Below are 19,847 nucleotides of genomic sequence, written 5' to 3'. Positions count from 1 at the left end.
GTGCCAGAGAGAAAAGAAACGTGAAATTCAGGAAAATGAAAAAAAAAAGCATGCCACTTGGCCGCACCCACCTTTGTGCCACGCACCCTGCACAGCGTGCCTTCATCTCACCCCTCCAACATCGGCGAGAGGGCACGGAAGGCAGAGGGGTGCGTGGGACAGACATGTGACAGGCTGCATGGCACAATAACGAGTATGAAGAAGCAGCTTTCTGTTTTTTTTTCCCTTGAGGATTTTGCATTCTTTTTCCTTTCAACGCATAGTACACCCAGTAGCCAGATTTAATTCTTATAACCGATAATGTGGCATGGGAGTTGTAGTAAGCAGTCTATTTTACATTAGAACCATGCCTTATTATTTTACCAGAACTCCATGACTTTTCAATTTTTGGAGTTCCATAAGGTATAGCACAAAGCTACTCATTGACTTGGATTGCTTGAAGAGGCAGACATTACTTAGACTGGAAGTGAGAACGCATAATTGACTAATTAACAAAATTTCACTAGTAATCTTTTTAACTATTTACTTTATCACACATACTGCAGTACACAAATTAAAACCAGGGATTTCACACAGCATGTTCACATGAAATGAATTTTGAAACTAGCACCAGTGTTGAGATAAGGACTGTCAAAGTTGCTAAAAATGCGGTTTTTCACTTGCACTGTTGTTCCAACACCTTTTTATGCATTGAAGCTCAAAAATTACTGGAACACTAATCTATTTCATTGCAAGCTTTGGGAACGCATATTTCAAAACTGGTGTCTTCCTATACTCCATTCCATACATAGCAGTCAATGCTGTGGAAGCTACGCAAGAAGTTCACTCAAGAAAAGTTATCGCTCCGTGCGTTCCGTCTATGCTTCGCTGCGCCGCCAACAGTGTTCGCTCCGGCGAGCATGCACGTGACGCTGCAGGCGACGGGTTGCAAATATAAACACGAAAAGAACAAGAAGAATGAAAAATGATCTAAAACAATGCACTAGCAGCCATATACCACAGTGTGTTTCTTTCTAAGGATTAAAACTTATTTCATTCAATACTGAGCCTATATATAAACAACAGTCAGCCACAGTTGCAGTCAAGAAACATCAAACTATATTCAAGTGTGAACGAAGCCATTGCAAGAAGTCTCTCTATCCTCCACAGCGTTGACTGCTATGTATGGAACTTGGAATACAGCCAGAGTATAGGAATTCGTTGCAAATGGATATAACTTTCGAAGTCACTGGCTATATTTTCTTAATTGTGATATGGTTTGTAATAATTTGTTTAAAGCTTAATTAGCAATACTTCATTAAATAATAAAATTATTCATGTTAATTTCTTGTGTAAAGAATGTCCGCTTCTGAGAGTAATCTTGCTCAAGAAGTAGAATTGTGCTACATGTCACGGGTGATAATTCAAATTTGTTTCAACGATTAAAAAGAAAGACTCCTTATTTTTTAAACTGAATTTTTAAGTGTAGCTGAAAACATAACCACTCTGTCTTAGAGGGCCCCCCACCAGGCGGCATAGCAAATTTTGGTTGTACGCTGGAAGTTGTTGCGTGCCCTCTAGGGAGTGTTCTATTGCAATAATTTTTCAAATTGGTTCATTAATAGCTGAGATAAAAGTATTTCAGTGCTGCGAACACAAGATTTCAAGAGGGGAGCATCAGCACCAACATAGACTCTCTCTCCACTTGCCTCCATCTACCCCATTTACCGTATTTATTCGAATATAAGTCAACCTTTTTTCCCGGAAGTGTTACCCATAATTGGCCATCAACCCGTATGTGACGAAAGACTTGACCTATATTCATGATCAAAGCTAACAAAGGTACCAAGCTAATGGAGTTCCACTGTGGAACAGGGCCGCCGCCGGAGCCACGAGGGCCAAGGCCGCTAACCAAAACTTTACATGATGGAACATAGAGGAACATAGTGGAATGTTGTATGTTTTGCAGTAAACTCTTGTTTTCTGCTTGGTTTTCCTGTCGTAGCATTTCTTGCCGTTTCTATATGTCTCCACCTCGGCAGGCTGGTGCTGAATAGCTTCCGATGGTAGGGGAGGGTGAACTGGGTGTTCCGGGCTGCTTTGCGTCATTGTTGCTCTTAAAGTCAGATGAAAAGGCAATATCCTCAGACTCACTGCTGCTCGATTCATCGATAAATTCAGCTGCAGATGCAGCGGAATCATGAAATCTGCAGCGCTTCCAGAAGCGACCATTTTCGCTTCCTACTTTGACGATCGCGAAACTTCAGAGCGCATTAAAAAATAACTGCCAAGCTGGAAAAAAGTGAACTGCTTAAGAAACAAAAATATACTATTGTCGCAATGTCAAAACGGGTTCTAGAGCAGGAGGCACAGCAGCAGGTCGCTGTTTTAATTATGAGCGCAACCGCGACTTCTTCTTCACTGCGCTTTTGCAAATACCTCATGCACACTAGGGTTCTCCTCTTCTTCAACGGAGTACAGGCGTGGCATTTGTGTCCCTTCAAAGAAAGCATCGTTCCGATGTGCAATTTAAGCGTATGAGGGCGGTGTATAACGGCAGAGTTAAACACGCACAAAGAAAGAAAAACAAAAGACAAAAATCAAAAGTTAGTTCGACAGGTACGGCTTCATCCGTACCAATGCACCACTTCAGGCAAGTGCTTGCGGTGACTTGAACTATTGTCATTGTCAGGAACGACCTCATAATTTACGTCACTCAAGTGACAGATCACTCTGTGTGGCTGAAAGTACCGTCATAGAAGTTTTTTGGAAAATCCACGGCAACATAGTGTTCTCACTATGACGTCGCCTAGATAGACCTAAAGCGCCTACATCCACGCGCCACCGCCGACCAGGTTAAGTACCGCCAACCTACCCTCCTCCTCCACGCTCCTCTCCCACTCACCCCCTCAGCTTCCGGTGTCAAGCGGAACTTACGTAGCTTCAGCTTCCTGTTCCGAGTGGAAGTGACGCTATGTTTTTTAGCGTTGTTTACTTTCGCGTCTACGGAGAGGCTTTAATTGCATCAGCTGCGGTTGAAACTGTTAATGCGATTTCATCCAAGAACCACCGCCTATTGTAATCGGCGATCTGGTCGTGTTCGCTGCTTCGCGTTAACTTGCGACGGGTTGCGCCACGAGAGACAACGTACAGTGGAATATAGTGCCTGGGTGCTTGGAGACCGCTCCCGTTTTTCGTGCATTTGGAAAACAGCGACCGCAAACTACTACTTCAGAGGAATATACAACAGCTTGTCCCCTTTGAATTCTTCTTGCTTTGAAGCATACATCCCCTCCAGCCAGCACGTATGGAGGGACTTTAGTGAAGGAGTTCGCGACGCCAATTTGTACGGCAGACGCATAAAGTTTATGCTGTTGATTCTGAGGTTGAACTTGTCTCGTACGGCAGATCGAAGGTAACGAACGTCCCAAGTGCGTGCATTGCGTGAAGAACTGCAATGACGTGAAGCTATGAAATATAACAAGTTCAAATTTGCGTGGAGGGCATTCAGTGACATGGTGAAAACAAGTGTGCTTTTCTTGTGCGATATGAGCGGAGGTGTGCAGTGAATTGGTTCGTGCGCGCGTGTTGTAACGCGTGCAAAGGTGTACGACGAATTGTGTTAGTGTTGTGACGCGAGCAGATGTGTACAGCGAATTATGTTCGTGTGTTGTGCCCCAGCCCATGCCTCTCCGCACTTTGTCAGAGAAAGGGGACGACAGGCAAAGCGTGCGGGCGCAGCGTACGCAAACAAGCACGTAGATGCACACGAATGACGCTTGGTGGAATGGCTAGAGCGAGCTACTCAAATTAGCACCGGTTGCTAAGCACGGGCGTCTCACCATCGTCTGCAATCACAGTGGAAATTCTCACAGCGCAACTCCAGGAAGCGTAAACGCCGGAACCGGAAATCTTAAAACTGGACATGCCAAAACCGGAAATGCCGGAAACGGAAATGCCGGAAACGGATTTGATGTGAGGGGAAAAGGCGGTTGTCGCTACTTCAGAAAGCGGCGGTGGCGCGTGGATGGAGGGGCTTTAGATAGACCAAGCATGTTTGTCACTTCAGACCTGACAGTGTGGTATCCATTAGACACTGCAAAGTGGCAGGCGCTAAGCACAAACCGAAAGGAAGGACCTTAAATTCGTAAAGACCGTCGGGGGTCACGAAGGCAATTTTCTCATGATCTCTCTCATCGACCTCGATCTGCCAATACCCGCTTTGTAGGCCCATTGATGAAAAATAATGTGCATGCCGCAGCCTGTCCAGCGAATCGTCGGTGCGTGGCAGCGGGTAGACGCCTTTCTTCGTGACCTAGTTTAATTTGCAGTAATCGATGCAGAATCGCAAAGTACCGTCTTTCTTTTGGACTAATACCACGGGTGACGCCAAAGGACTTTTCGAAGGCTGTATCACACCATCCTTGAGCATCTTCACTTGTTTTTGAATCTCTTCACGTTCCTTTGGAGCACCACAGTGGTGTACCTGCCAACCCTCCTGATTTGCCCGAGAAACTCCCGATTTTCCACTGAACTTTCCAATTGTACGATCACCGTCTTGTATCTCCCGGAAAGTGGTCTCTGTTCGCGCAATAATGGTTTTTGCGAAACTGGCACCGTGGAATCTACAGCCACATCGTAATCGTCAACATCACCAAGGGCCGCACTAGCACCATTGGTATCATCGACTAAGCAGCTGACTACGGTGTCTAGTAAGCCGACCAAAGCCGAGCCAATGTAGCTCTTGCATTTTGTGCATGCCTTCCTCCATGGTGCATCTTGTTGCTGTTGCATGTGTGTATGATTAGTGTTGGCTAGGCCGTGTGTGTGTGCGGTGCACCATGGGTGACGCATCATGGGTGTTACTTTGTGGCGTTGTAGAATTGAATCTGGGTCCTTCCAATGCTGATACGCTTCAGACGCTGATACAGGGCCAAAAGGCTATTAGGGATGATCTGGCAGAGCTTAAAAAGCGGTTGGAAGATGCCGAAAAAAGCGTCAATTCATTTTCGACCCGAATGGCCCACCTTGAAACAAATGTCAGAGAAATAGCACAAAAAGTAGACAATTGCAAAATCCTTAGCAATTCTGTTGAAAAACTTCAACAAACACTCATATTGCAACAGGCAAAACTTGTAGAGCTGGAAGAACGGAGTCGGAGATCTGATCTTGTGGTTTTCGGCATAGATGACCGAACAAATGAAACTGAGGCTGATCTGCGACAGAAAGTAATCAAGGAGGTGTTCGAGGACAGGCTTGGTGCAAAGTGTTTGTCTATTGCTAGGATACATCGCCTGGGAAAACATCCTGGAAAGAGACCTGTAATCCTGTTTTTTCATAATTATATGGAAAAGCAAGAAGTGCTACGCAGCTGCAAAAAGCTTAAGGGAACGCAGATTTCCGTGCAAAATGACTTCTCTGTTGAAACATTAAGAAAACGAAAGCTATTGTGGCAAAGTGCTAAAGCTGATAAGGAACAAGGAAAGAAGGTCGCACTAGTGAACGATAAACTTGGCATCGATTCCCAATTCTACGCATGGGATGACGTTTCGAACACACGTGTTGTCCGATCCGGGAAAGATCCTACACAAAGAGCGTAGCTTTCACAGTCTACTTTTAAGAATCTTCGTGTGCTCTCTTTTAACGCCAGAAGCGTTGTGAACAAAGTGGAAAAACTAGAAATATTGCTTTTGACTTACGACCCTCATGTGGTTGCTATCACTGAGATGTGGTTGCATGATGGCGTACACGATGAAGAAGTTATTCCACCAGGCTATCAGATACACAGGCGTGATCGAGGCACACGTGGCGGAGGAGTTGCTGTTATTTCTTAACTCGGTATTGATGTATGTCTGACAAACCAGATTAATGATCATGAAAGCCTGTTTATGAACGTCACTGTTAATGCTGTTACATTTATGCTTTGTGTTGTTTATAAATCCCCTGAAATGTCAGAATCATTTCTCGAACAACTTTACGACCATCTTCTTCTAAACCACCCACGACACGTGATTATTACAGGAAATTTCAACCTTCCAGCTATTAAATGGTATAAATTAGTTTACGGGCAATCTAAATCGAGTGATGTTATTTTAGGCACAATGTTAGCTCTGAACCGTGATCAAATTGTCTGTGAACCTACGCGCAACAGTGCTGTATTAGACTTATCCTTTGTGAGTGATATGTTTTTAAATGGTGTTATTAGTACTGAACCAGGTATGTCGGATCACAGCTTATTGTTTTTTTCTTGGTCTTATCGAAGGTCCGCAGGGCATTCGAGTACTAATTCAGTGTGCATTAATGACTTTGACCGCGCTGATGATACATCTATCACAGATTACTTTGACACTGCACTAAACCACACTACACATGATGATGTTCATGCCTTGTGGGCACAATTTAAAAAGGCAGTCATATTCTCCATTGAACAATATGTTCCATTCCGGAAGGTACGTAAGAACCATAAAAACCCATGGATCTCTAGGGATATTATCCATATTAAACGTAGACTCAAGCGACTTAGAAAGCGTAGAGACGTAACACCTGAGAAGTTTAATGAACTGAAAAGAAATTTGGCAACTAAAGTAAATGAAGCGCGGACATATTACTATCAAGTCACTCTCCCTGCATTCATTAGAGATGATCCTGCTAAATTTTGGAGATTTCTGGGTCAAGGCAATGAAACGGTAAATAAAATTAAACTGAACGGGAAATTCGAAACTGACGGCTTTTCAATATCGCAGGCTTTTAATATTTATTTTCAGCGCGTTTTCTCTTTGTCAAGTGCTACCGTACCCCAACCTGCTATGCTTGATGATATGCACATTCCTATCGTCACAAGGGAAGGTGTCTTAATTATGTTAAGGAACTTGAGTACAAGAAAGAGTATAGGACCAGATCAAATCCCAAATACGTACATTTTTACAGCGCTATTCTATACAGATAAGCGATTTCTTGGCAAAGGTCTTTAATGCATCCTTGCGTAGTTGCGAACTTCCGGGCGACTGGAAAATTGCACGCGTAATCCCCATCTTTAAAAAAAGGTGATAGGTCAATAATTTCTAATTATAGGCTGATTTCTTTAACTTCTGTTTGTTGCAAGTTACTAGAGCATATTGTGGCTCACAATATCCAGTGCTTTTTAGCAGATAATAACGTCTTATCTCCTTGCCTACACGGCTTTCAGAAGGGAATGTCCACGACGACACAACCGGTAACAACTATTCACGACTTTTTAGCAGCTCTGGATCGTTCTGGGCAAATTGATATACTTCTGTTGAATTTTTCTAAACCATTTGATAAGGTTCCGCACTGTAAAGTACTTCTAAAATTAAATAACCTAGGATTGCCGCTATATCTTATCAAATTGGTTGAGGCATTTTTAACTAATAGAAAGCAGTTTGTTGAAATCAAATCTAGTGTATCTAGGATGCTCAGCGTTACATCTGGTGTTCCCCAGGGGAGTGTTTTGGGGTCATTATTATTTATTATATATGTAAATGGTTTAGTGCAAGTAATCCTTGACTCAGTATCTATTAAACTTTTTGCAGACGATTGTATTGTGTTTAAAGAAATAACCTGCCATGAAGATCATAAGCTATTACAGCGAACTCTCAGCCACATTGAATACTGGTTCGCAGAATGGGACATGGAACTAAATGTTAACAAAACAGTGTTATTAAATTTAACGCGGAAAGCGAATCCTAGCGTGTTCACTTACACTATCCATGGCTCTAACATTCAAGCAGTAACTCAATATAAGTATTTAGGGATTACTCTTTCTAGTGACATGGGGGACGCACATCTCTGCAATTTGTGCAACAGCTTTTCGCAAACTATGTTTTTTAAAAAGGAAGCTTAGAAAGGCAATGGTGAATGTTAAATTTCAAGCATACAATGCCCTTGTCAGACCTAAATTGGAGTATGCATCCGTTGTATGGGATCCCCACACAAAACAAGATTTCACTGCTTAGAACGCCTGCAAAGGAAAGCAATCAGATTTATATTTAATAAACATAAAAGGCTGGATTCTCCAACTAAGCTCATGATTGCGCATAACATTCTCACACTCGCTGCACATTGGCCTGCAGTATTGTGAAATAAATAAAAAAATAAAATAAAGTTACAATCCTCGTGTGCTTGACGCTATGGCACTATCAAAGCCAAAGAAAAGGTATTTGCAGAAGTTTTTGCAATCTTATACTTCTGAATTTTCGTGCTTTTTGACATCAAGAAAAGGAGAACATTTTGCATTTTGTACAACGTGTGGATGCGACGTCAGCGTGTCTTACGGTGGCAAAGACTACTTGAAACTGCGTGTTTCCACAGCAAAGCATCAAAACTGTGTTCGCACCGCTGAGCAGCAAGACAACATAGTGAACTTTCTCTGGAACAACTGCGACGACAGTGTCATACGGGTGGAGTGCCTGTTTACGGGATTCCTCGTCGAACACAACCTACCCCTTAGTGTCAGCGACCTCGTTGGGCCTCTTCTATGGAAAATGTTTCCGAAATGCAACGAGGCAAAGCGTTATGGATGTGGACACAGCTCTGAAACACAACTCTGAAGAATGCGGACGTGGCCAACCTGAAATTTATTTCACAGGCATCCCTCTCGAGTCTTTTATTCTTTATTCAGAGTTTCCCTCAGCTGCTGCCCCGAGATTTCATTGAATCTGCTGAAGACGCTTTAGATGTTCTCGAAGCTGAGTTTGCCATACTACAGGCATACAGTCTTCAAGAGGACATTCTGAATTAAGAAAGGTGGGACGTGCAGTGGTCTGTGGTTGGAAAAATGAAAAACCCCGATGGAAAACATGTTTGACCGAGTTACTAAGGTGATGCTTGATTTACTCGTGATACCGCATAGCATTTTAGCACGGCGCGAAAAACTAGGACTGAATCTGCTCATCAATGTGCAACACAACCCTCCAACACCTGCTGCTAGTGAAATGCCATCAGTCTGGAACATGTTTTGAGCAAAGCTACTCCAACAAATTTTTGAAGTGAGCAAAGTCTGCTACTGCAAGGTCCCTGTAAAAGGGCTCATCGAATACTGCCTGACAGTTTGAACGAGCCCCCCCCCCCCCCCCCCCCCCCCCATTGGCGTGAATAATAAGTCTCCCGTTTTTCATCTCGCCAGGTTGGCAGGTATGCGGTAGGGATTTTGTCGAATCGGCCGTGTAGTGTCATTTGTGAGGATACGGTGCTTGGTCAGTGGTGTTTGTTTGACCTTTGACGTAGTCGAAAAGCAATCTTCGAACTGGTATATCACCTCCAATAGGCACTGATGCTCCAAAGGCGACAGGGTGGAGCTGACGTCGACAGAAAAAGGTGGCGAGGGTGGCATGGTTGTTTCTTGTAGAGAAAAACAATCTTTTTCTTGGATGATGTTGTTGCAATACGCAATTGCGGTACTCTTCTGGATGTGACAGCGTTCGTTGCTGAAGTTCGTGAGAAGGACTTCCGCATGCCTGTGAGTCATGTCGAGTATGTCTCTAGCAATGGAAACGCCTTGCATGAGCAAGAGTGCAACAATTTGCTACCCGATCACATCCCCGTGGTAGGGCTTTTTGCATGATACAGAGACAAAGCGGCAAGATTGCGGCTGAATGGTCGCATCGTCGGCGATTCGCAAACGCTCATGTTTCCCGTCATTCATCGTGTCACCATATGGGCGGAAAGAAAATGTCACCATACATTTTGGAATGTTTATGACTGCGCCGTGATCTCGCAGAAAATCCATCCCCAAGATGAGGTCATTGCAGCATTCGGGGAGATTGACGAAAGTCACAGCGAAGTTGGAATCACCGATGTGAATTCGGGTGGTGCATGGTCCTGTTGGTGTCATTAGCTGACCCCCGGCACTTCTTACATGGGGCCCTGTCCACGGTGTCTTCACTTTCCTAATGTGGTCGGCCAGCTCTTGCCGCATAATCGAGAAGGCTGTGCCAGTGTCAACAATTGTGGTGATGTGATGTCCATCCATCAGAATGCTAACATCGGCACGGGCAAAGTCGTTGGCGTGAATATTCGTCGTCGTCATGTCGTCTTCGTCGGTGTTAGCAATTATTGTCGTCATATCGTCTTCATCGGGAGCGTGGGGTGTTTTTTTGGCATCTTGACACAAGGCAACCTTCCCCCCGGAGGTCGCCGCCGTTAGTTTCCCCGGTGCGGACTAGGGGAGCGACCACCCCTGCCGACGTCAGTGGTGAAACTCTGGCGGCTTGGAGAAGTGGAGTGCACAGGTGAAGGGGACTGCCAGCAACAACGTGCTGAAGCTGCTTGGCGGGATGACAGCTGATCACTGTTCAGGGCGCAACGGTCGTCGAAGTGCAGAGAAGCGGCAGGCAAAAAGGGATCGGCTCCAGCATCTGCATGGGGACAGTAACCGGCAATGTGGCCTGGTTTTCGCCGCAATGGAAGCAGAGGGGTCGACGGTCAGCTGCGCACCACAAGTCGGTACGGTGACCTGGAGGTCGTCTCACAGACTCCCATTGCCACTGTGACACGGGAACGGGCCGTGGCTGAAATGGCATTGCCGGCAATGAAGGGGGAGGATGTCGGACCATGTCGGCATAGGTCGGCAGACGTCTTGCTGGACATTGGGGCTGGTGAGGAGAAGGCTTGCTGTAACTCCGGGCGTACGACTTCGGCAACAGAAACGGCCAGCGACTATGTAGGAGGAATGCCGAGGGCTCGCAGCTCTTCACGCAGGATGTCTCGAATCATGTCCCTCAAAGAAATGTGGTTGACAATCTGAGCTGCGGAGCTGATTGGCATGTTGTTGGGCTGTCGGTCGAAGTGGCGGCAACGTTTCTGAAGCGCTCGCTCGGCTCGATGACAGTTGCTTCCTTGATGAAATCGTTGACCGTTGTTGGTGGGTTTCGGACAAGACTGGCAAAGAATGGTTCTTTAATTCCCCGCATCAGATGACGCAGGCACCTCCCAGTAAGCCTGCAGGTCTCTTACATCCGGTCGAGGTGCCAGGCCAGCCATTCGCTCAAGTTGGAAGGGATTTCCTGGGCCAATTTCCAACTTCTACAGCTGGCAACAGATGGATCATTGTTGCCACCGATTACCTGACGCGTTATGCGGAGACAAAAGCTTGGGGTGCATCAGCCAATGCAGCTTATTTTTTCATTGAGCACATCGTCCTTAGGCACTGCGCCCCAAAAGTCGTCATCACAGACAGGGGCACTGCCTTCACTGCCGAACTCCTTAACTCGGTTCTCAGACTCAATGGTACAAGCCACTGGAAAACAACCGCATATCATCCCCAGACGAACGGACTAACCGAGCGTCTTAATAAGACCCTCACAGATATGCTTTGCATGTATGCCCACGTAGAGCATAAAAACTGGGATCAGATTTTGCCTTGCGTTACCTTCGCCTACAATACCACATGGCAAGAAACTACTGGAATGACACCGTTCAGCTTGGTCCACAGTCGCGAAGCCACGACAACGCTAGATGCCATGCTGCCGCACAAGCTTGACGACATGCCTACCGACGTTGATGAATTTACCCAGCACCTCCACCAGTGTTGCAACGTCAATACTGGGGTTGTAGAGCTGGAGGCACAGCAGCAGGTCGCCGTTTTAATTATGAGCACAACTGCGATTTCTTCTTCACTGCGCTTTTACAAATACCTCATGCACACTAGGGTTCTCCTCTTCAGCGGAGTACAGGCGCGACACTATATAATGCGGAATATCGGTTGACCTCTTAGCTTGAAGCAAAGTCAACATAAAAATTATTAGGCACAAAACTTCGTTTTATTTACTGGTACCACCAAACTTGTCGCCTGCTCATTCATTCGAGCTGTCTGAACTCTCGTCCGAAGACAACTGCTTCTCACTGGTTGCATCCCACAACATGTCGTCCTCGGTGCCATCCAAGGAGTTGCGAATGCAACATTTCTTGCTAGAATAGCAGCTTGGGCATGTTCGTTTTCCATCCTGGTGTTAACAGTGCAAAACATAGAAGGGACACAAGATGAGAAGATGACACCACAAGCGCTGACTTTCAACAGTGTTTATTTGAAAGATACACGGCTTCTTATACATTTGTGCACACATGTCACAGGCACGTCATTGCACATCATGTGAAACACGCACTTTTTTGGACTCAAGGTAATGGTTGCACTTGCAAAAGCTCAAGTTCTTTTTTTGTATGGAACAAGGATGGCGTGCTAACATATTGGTGACGAAGTCTGGCAATCTTGGCTGCCTCAACAATCTCCCGAACCAGCTGGTCATTGGGTTTTTTCAGCGCTTCACTTTCCAAGACTTCAGCACTTTCTGCACTTCGCTTCTTTTAAGTACTTTCAGCACTTCATTGTGATTTTTCACGAACCCACACAATGTTTAACATTAACGCTGTGAAATGCGCATGAAGAGCCTGCCTGTGGGATGAGTGGTGACGTATTTGAAAGAACATTCGCTCTTGTTGCTTTCTTCGGACAAGGAGGGTGGCTTTGCTGTGATGCCAAAAAACGTCTGCCAAAATAAGGTGTTAGATGTAATCAGTTCCGTTTTTAGGCATGAAAAGTGTCTTCTGTGAAAAGCAAAGTCAGCTGCAAAGAAGCTATGTGAAAACCTCAAGTTGGACCGCCTAGTGCGTAGCATCGAAACTAGCGAAAAATCATCCCTTGACATGTTTTTCGCTGTAAACACGCATAAACCTGAGTGGCCCCTGCAAGTTATAGTATCCGAGTAGGGCACATGGCAAAAAATGATTGCCCTGTTCTTGCAGGAAAAGCTAAAACTACTAACTGTTGATGATCCTTTTCAGATGAAATCCTCAGACGATGTAATAAAGTTTTTAAGAGACAATTCTAGCACCGACTTTGCAGCATGCTCTGTAGACATTAAAGATTTATATTATTTGATCCCCCAAGATGAGATTCTGGAGTGCGTGGAAAAATGTATAGATGCACACGGTGCTGTCGCTTTTCAAAATGCCTGCGAGGTTTCGACTGGTGGATTCCTGGAACTCCTTTCTGTATATCTGAAGTCCACTCATGGTATGTGGTAGGGGAACTAGTACCTGCAGAAACGAGGGATGTGTATAGGGTCCTGTATTGCGCAAGGACTTAGTGATTTGTACTTTGGCCAGAAAGATAGATTGCTTCAGAATGCCCTAACCAGAACAAGGGCCCGAAAAGTCTTTCCTTATGTTGATGATTACTTAGTTCTCGGTGATGGCAGTGGCACGAATTCAGATAACGCAGTTTTGGAGGCAGTAACGTGCTTTAGTCATGCGCTTCAGCCGCTTGCTGTTACCCATGAGGTCCCCTTGCAAGGGTCTTTGAGATTCCTTGATCGCAGACTTGAACTCTCTTGGGGGAAGGTCTGCTGGGCTTATGAACCCAGAGGCGACAAGGCACCACTGCCATTCCAATCAGCACATTGAAAACTCGTGAAGAGAGCCATTTTAAACCTTTGTTTAGCAAATGTGCTTAAAAAATTGTGCATCCAAGTGATCTAACAAAGTTTTCGTCGCCAGGTTGACCGCTTTACTGGGGCTGGTTACCCATCGCACCTTCTTGTGTCTGTTGCGGAACAAATGAGCAAGAACCTAAAATTCAAGTGTGTCAATGGTGAGCAAGGTGGCAAGAACACAAAAAACGAAAGAAAAGGAAAGGGCTGTGCCCCTGCCATATGTGCACAACTTATCTCACCGCTTGAAAAAGATAGGGCGCAAAGCTGGAGTTAATGTTGTGCTCACTGCCCCTGAAAAACTGAAAAGCCTCTGCAGACACGTCAATGCGGAAGAGCCGATAAAGTAGCACGGGTGCACGATAAATCACAAGAGCTGTTTTGTATACTGCACAGAAGCCGTGGTTTATTCTGTACCTTTGAAATGTGGGAAAAAGTATATAGGCCAAACTGGAAGATGCACAAACGAAAGACTAAAAGAACATAAACTTAATGTCGAGCAGGCGAACAGGAATCTAGGCATCCACGTCAGAGATTGTCTCTCTAAAGCTTGTGCCGCAGAATTCAGATGCTGTGAGGTGTTGAAAAAATACAATGACCAGCTGTTTCGGGAGATTATTGAGGCAGCCGAGATTGCCAGACTTCGTGAGCAATGTGTTAGTATGCCGTCCTTGTTGCTAACAAAAAAAAGAACTTGAGCTTTTGCAAGTGCAATTATTATCCTGAGTGCGAAAAAATGCGTCTTTCACATGATGTGCAATGATGTGTGTGTGACACGTGTGGGCAAATGTATAGGAAGCTGTGTATCTTTATATTTCTTGAATGCCTGCACCACCGTATCATCGGGCAGTGAGCGCCAAGTCTGCGACACCCATGTGGCCACAGTGGCGAGAGGCGGCCTGCACAGCCTGCTGAGTCTTCGCATTGTCGCTTGCCACCCACTGATTATACAGTTCTCGCACACGATCTTTAAAGGGCTTGTTGAGCATGTCCAGTGGCTGAATAGTTTACATCATGCCTCTTGGAGTGACGGCGAGCTCCGTCCTCTCGTCGCGGAGTGCCTGCTTCACACCTGCGGTCAAGTGCCCGCGAAACGCGTCCAAGACGAGCGTGCTCGGACACCGCAGGAGTGTGCCGGGGCACTGATTCCAGAGTGTATAGATCCAATTGATCATGAGGGCCTCGTCCACATAGCCTTTTTTGTTATTGAAACGACAACATCGGTGAGAACGCCTCTTTCGACAGCCTCTTCCTCTTGAATATTTTATATGGGGCAGCTTTCTGTCATCTGCAGTGCACACGAAGTGCGAATGCACTTCGTGTGCATTGTCAGTGTGCACTGTCAGTGCAGTGCACACTGTGAAGTGCGAATGTTCATTCCACGTTGAAAGTCGTTTGACTTCCATCACACCGCGTGTGCGCACTGTGGTGAGCGACGGCATGTTGAACCACACTGGTGTTTCATCGCTGTTGCCAATCTGTCCGAGTGTGCTGCTGCCAGTGATGGATGACAGCGCTGGAATTTGACCAGCTTGTCCTCATATGCCTCTGGCAGCTTCTGGCAGATTAACGTGCGCCGGCCAAACCTTTGCCAAACCAAAGTGCTAAATCGTTGCGTCGCAGGAAACGACGAACTCAGTAAATGGAACTCTTAAATTGCTCTCTCATTAGTTTAGATTCATGGGTGAGCTCGATAGCTTTGATGAGGGTGAGTTCCGCTGTCACTGCCAAGGATCTGGCATGATGCTCGCCCACGAAATCTGTCACCTTGTCTTTGAGCTCAGGGTGCACCGCACAGCACCCACAAAAGGACATCTTCCGCACGTGTTGCACACAGGTAGCTTGACTTTCTGCATTTACCTGTACCTGACGCAGTTTTCGGAGACACCAAAGTGCCGTTGGGCGGACATGTTCTCGTTCACTCCAGCGTATTTGATCACTTTCTTTTTAAACGTTGAGGTGAACTGACGTCAAGTACTAGTACTAATTTTGCAGGTGGTTGCAAAATTAACAGTGCCAGAAACGAAAGCTGCACAAAAATGGAAGATGGCGTCGGTCAAACAGCATCGCTGCATCAGCTGCATCAGTCAACATGGAGGCGATAACGATGCGGACGCCAAAAGGTCTGCGGCTCCCACATGTTGCCAAATGGGTTCAGGTTGTGCCAAGGACTGGTATATAAGTTGAGGAGGGACTTTTTAATAATATTTTTTGGAAAAAAACCTTAACTTATATTCTGCACTGTATAGTTCTTCTCCTCCTTCACGTCCGATAGAGCAGTGTGTCCGTGAGCATTGCGGAAAGTCTCGAAAGTGGCGTCTCAAACTACTGACAACGGGGACACTGTTTATTGGTTGTTTGGTTGTTTCTCTCTGCGTCACCATTTTGGCGATCTACATGACAATTCACATTTGCTGTTACGCAGCTGTGCGACGATGTTACGTCGGCAGAGCTACGCCGCTGATTTCAAGCATCAAGGGGTACTTTTTGCCAAGTACTCCAGCAACTGTGCCACTCAGTGCAAGTTTGAGAGGAATGAAAAGCTGATTATGAGTTGGAGAAAGCAGCAGTACCATTTTTTTGTGTGCATTAGGTAGCATTGTGTATATGCGGCCTAGGACCTGAGAGGCATGACACTCTTGAGAAACAACTGAGGCCTCATGTGGAAAAGGAGCATGCAAAGGATCTTCTGGTGTCCTGCGACGACATTCTGACGGAAGCCCAGCAGTTGGTGCAACGAGATATGATCGGCTGGTCAACGTTTAAAGCAAGTCAGGGCTGAGTCCAAAAGCTCATGCGGCGCAATGGATTCTCTCTTCGTCGTAGAACAACAATCTGTCTTTGTTTGCCAGCAGAATGCAAGGAATGGTTTGTAGAGTTATAGCAATATTGCCACGCGCTTGCACCACGCGCTTGTGCCAGGCACTTGTGCCATGTGCTTGGGCCACTTGCTCCCAGAAGAAGACGAAGACAGGCTGGCTGACGGGCTCGCGCCTTGGTCTTTTGTCGGTACTGCACTGCCCCGTCAATGACTTGGGCTTTAACGGCCTCTTTCAGAAATCGCCTGACAAACGTGACATTTCTCTGCTGGAGGTGCAGGGTATTCTCGACCCATGCAACAGACCCCTCCCAGCAGCAGGAACGCTAAACCAATACTGGAGCTCACGGCAGTACACTGGGCCAGCTGGAGAATCCAGGGATAGGCCCCCGAGTTTGAGCCTTTACCTGCGAGAACAATGATAGCGTCAGCAGGTATGGATGCTCCATCCCATACTACCATAACTAACCCTGCAACGGCTGCTCCAGTACCTCCTCAATACATGCTGCAAAAACTGCGCGTTCCAAGTCCCTTCCATGGTGACCTTCTTGAAGACGTGGAAGACTGGCTGGTGGACTTCGAGCGCGTAGCAGAGTTCAATGTATGGGACGACGAATCGAAGCTCCAAAACGTCAACTTCAGCCTTTTAGATGGTGCTCACACGTGGTTCCAGAACCGTTCTGACAAAATGCCGTGAGTTCTGTCGCAGCCTTTTGGACACCTACGTCAACTCCGATCGTCGGGAACGAGCAGAATGGACCCTCCAGTCTTGCATTCAGAAACCTAATGAGAGTGTGGCTATGTACATGGAAGACATGATGCATCTCTTCAGGTGAGCTGAGCTTACTATGTCTGAAGACAAGAAGCTGCGTCACTTGATGCGAGGCTGAAAAACAGCTTTTTGGTGGACTCGTTCGTAGCCCACCAAAAACGGTCGCAGAGTTTCTGACTGAAGCTGTCACCTTGAAGAATGGAGAAGGCCCTGCACCAGCGCTTGCACCAATACGATCGGCAAGTGAATCTCTTTTCTGCTACCATGGACTAGAAGCTCTCACGACTTATGTCGAGTCGCTTCGCGAGATTGTTCGATCAATAGTCCGCAACGAGCTGTGATAGCTGCATCAGGTGCAGCAGCCTTCAGCCAACTTAATAGCTAGCGTCATGCGTGACGAAGTGCAGCATGCACTCGGCGTGCCGCGCTATGAAGCATCACTTCAGGCCGCTCCACCACTTCAGGCCGCTCCACCACTTCAGGCTACTCCACCACTTCAGGCATTCACAACTTCAACTGAACCACGCCGCACAACATACGCTGACGTTTTAAGATGCACCATCCCATCGCCGGCGACACCTCCTACCGTGAGCGAATACCAGCGTGCTACTTATGCTGAAACATTCGAGCACCCTATCCCTGCACCAGCGCCGCTACCTGCCGTCACCCCATATGCCATGCTTCAGTCAGCACAGGCGGTTCCTTATTTTGGAGAGGCTCGATCAGCCGTATGTAAATCGGACATTTGGTGTATACCCGACCGATGACAGCTCTGTTACCACTGTGGTGAGGCGGGTCATGTCTACCGAGAGTACTAGTACAGTCGCCTTGGACTCCAGGGGTTTCCTGTTAATTCACCCCGACCCCGTTTCGGACAACGGCCAAGTGAGATTGAAGATTTTATTGTCCGCCACTGTCATCAAGGCGCCAGTCGCGATCGCCGTCACCACGACCATCCTATCCGAGAGGTACAAGTCGAATGTCGCAAGGACGATCTCCGAGCCCTCGCCTGGAAAACTAATGTCAGCGACCTTTCGTGGCAAGGCCGCTGACACTGGATGTGGGCAAGACCTCCATTTGACGCGACCACAGACCAACGGAGACTTGACGACACTGGTGTCTGAGGCTGGAGACAACTTTTCAGTAAACATACCTGTGCTGATCGACGGTCGAAATGTTACTGCTTTAATAGACACTGGCGCTGACTACTCTATTATCAGCGGAAAACTGGCAAGCAGTGTAAAGAAGGTTATGATGCCATGGACAGGGACGCACGTACGGACAGCTGGCGGATATGTCGTCGAACCACTTCGTGTGCGCACTTCTTGTGTACAAATTCAAAATTCTACGTTTCCCATCAGTTCCCTTGTTCTCCGAGAATGCTGCCATGAATTGATATTTGGAGTAGACTTTCTTTGAGAGAATGGTGCCATCATTAACCTCCGCCGACGCTGTATTTCGTTTTCTACAAAGAAAGTGATGATACGAGACGTCTGTCGCCACAGAGCCGCTCTTTGAATTGCTGACGACAGCACCACGATACCACCTTGTGCTAGTGTAATGATTGCGGCAGCATCCGAGGGCACATGCAACGGCAAAGTACTCGCAGAGTGCAACGTCTCCCTTTTACTTACCTTCGAAATTAGCATGGCTCGAGGAATTATTGATGTTAGTGATGGCCAAGCTGACGACTTCATCACAGATGAGCACCGACACCTCTTTCGTGGCACTGCTGTCGCTTAAGCTGAAGCCTTAGAGGACGTCATTGAATGTTTCGCTTGTGAGGAAAGCCGCAGGGGGGGGGGTGAGGGGGGGTGATGAAGAAAGCGTTACAAATATCAACATCAACAACGACTTGTCGGAGGACAATAAGGAGGCACTGCGAGGACTGTTCTGCGAATTCAAGGACTGCTTCGCTCGATCGTCTAAAGTCAGTCAGACGCAAATCACACAGTACAGGATAATTAATTACGGCAATGCACATCCTATTCACCAGCAGCTGTATCGTGTTTCGCAGAAAGAACGCGAAGCAATTCAACAAATCAAGGAGATGATTGACGATGGTGTCATCCAACCTTAAACAATTCGTGGTCGTCACCGGTTGTCCTGGTAAGAAAAAGGACAGCACTCTCCGCTTCTGTGTTGATTCTCGGTTGGGATTTTCTGTCGCGCCATCATGCCGTCATTGACTGTGCACGTGCTGAGGTTCAGTTCTCCGTTTTGGGCGATTTGCCATCTCACGACTCTCAAGTTCATGATGTTAGCAGGATCTATGTAGCTTCAGATTCTGACCTTCCTTCTCACAGTGCTGTATTTGTCCCTCTTTCATGCGCATCACTTGCCGAAGCAACGGTCATGTTTACACCCGCTGCCGTCTTCGTTCGCCTCCAGCCTATATTGTTGCCTTTCGCCCTTCTCACAGTTCACCATGGTGCTGCAGAAATACTGATTTCTAACCCAAACTCATTCACTTTGGCTTTGCACTGTGGCGAGACTATTGGTACCATCCAGACTGTGGGCGCTGACGTTATTGTGCATTTCCCTGTTGCCGACGACGTGGATACTGCCAACGTAACATCACTGACACCCCATGTGCCATCTAACCGAGTATCACTGGATGTTTTTTGTCGCTCTATTGCCGATGACCTCGAGCCGACACAACATGAGCAGCTAATTACTCTTTTAAATGATTTTCATGCCTCTTTTGACCGGAACCAAGCATCATTAGGCCGCACAAGTACCGTCTCTCACCAAATTCATACGGGACATCACGCACCATTATGCCAGCGTCCGTACCGCGTGTCATCCACTGAGCAAGTTGAAGACATGCTTGAAC

At 46.6% G+C, this 19,847-nt stretch overlaps 1 protein-coding gene across 3 annotated transcripts in view; it reads left to right on the top strand.

The window, feature by feature from the left end:
• Positions 1 to 19,847, top strand: part of hfp (Poly(U)-binding-splicing factor hfp) — a 322,321-nt gene that overhangs the window by 82,153 nt on the left and 220,321 nt on the right. The window lies entirely within an intron of this gene.

Source organism: Dermacentor albipictus, chromosome 1, assembly GCF_038994185.2.
Source record: "Dermacentor albipictus isolate Rhodes 1998 colony chromosome 1, USDA_Dalb.pri_finalv2, whole genome shotgun sequence".
NCBI lineage: Eukaryota > Metazoa > Arthropoda > Arachnida > Ixodida > Ixodidae > Dermacentor > Dermacentor albipictus.
This window is presented reverse-complemented; position numbering and strand designations above follow the sequence as displayed.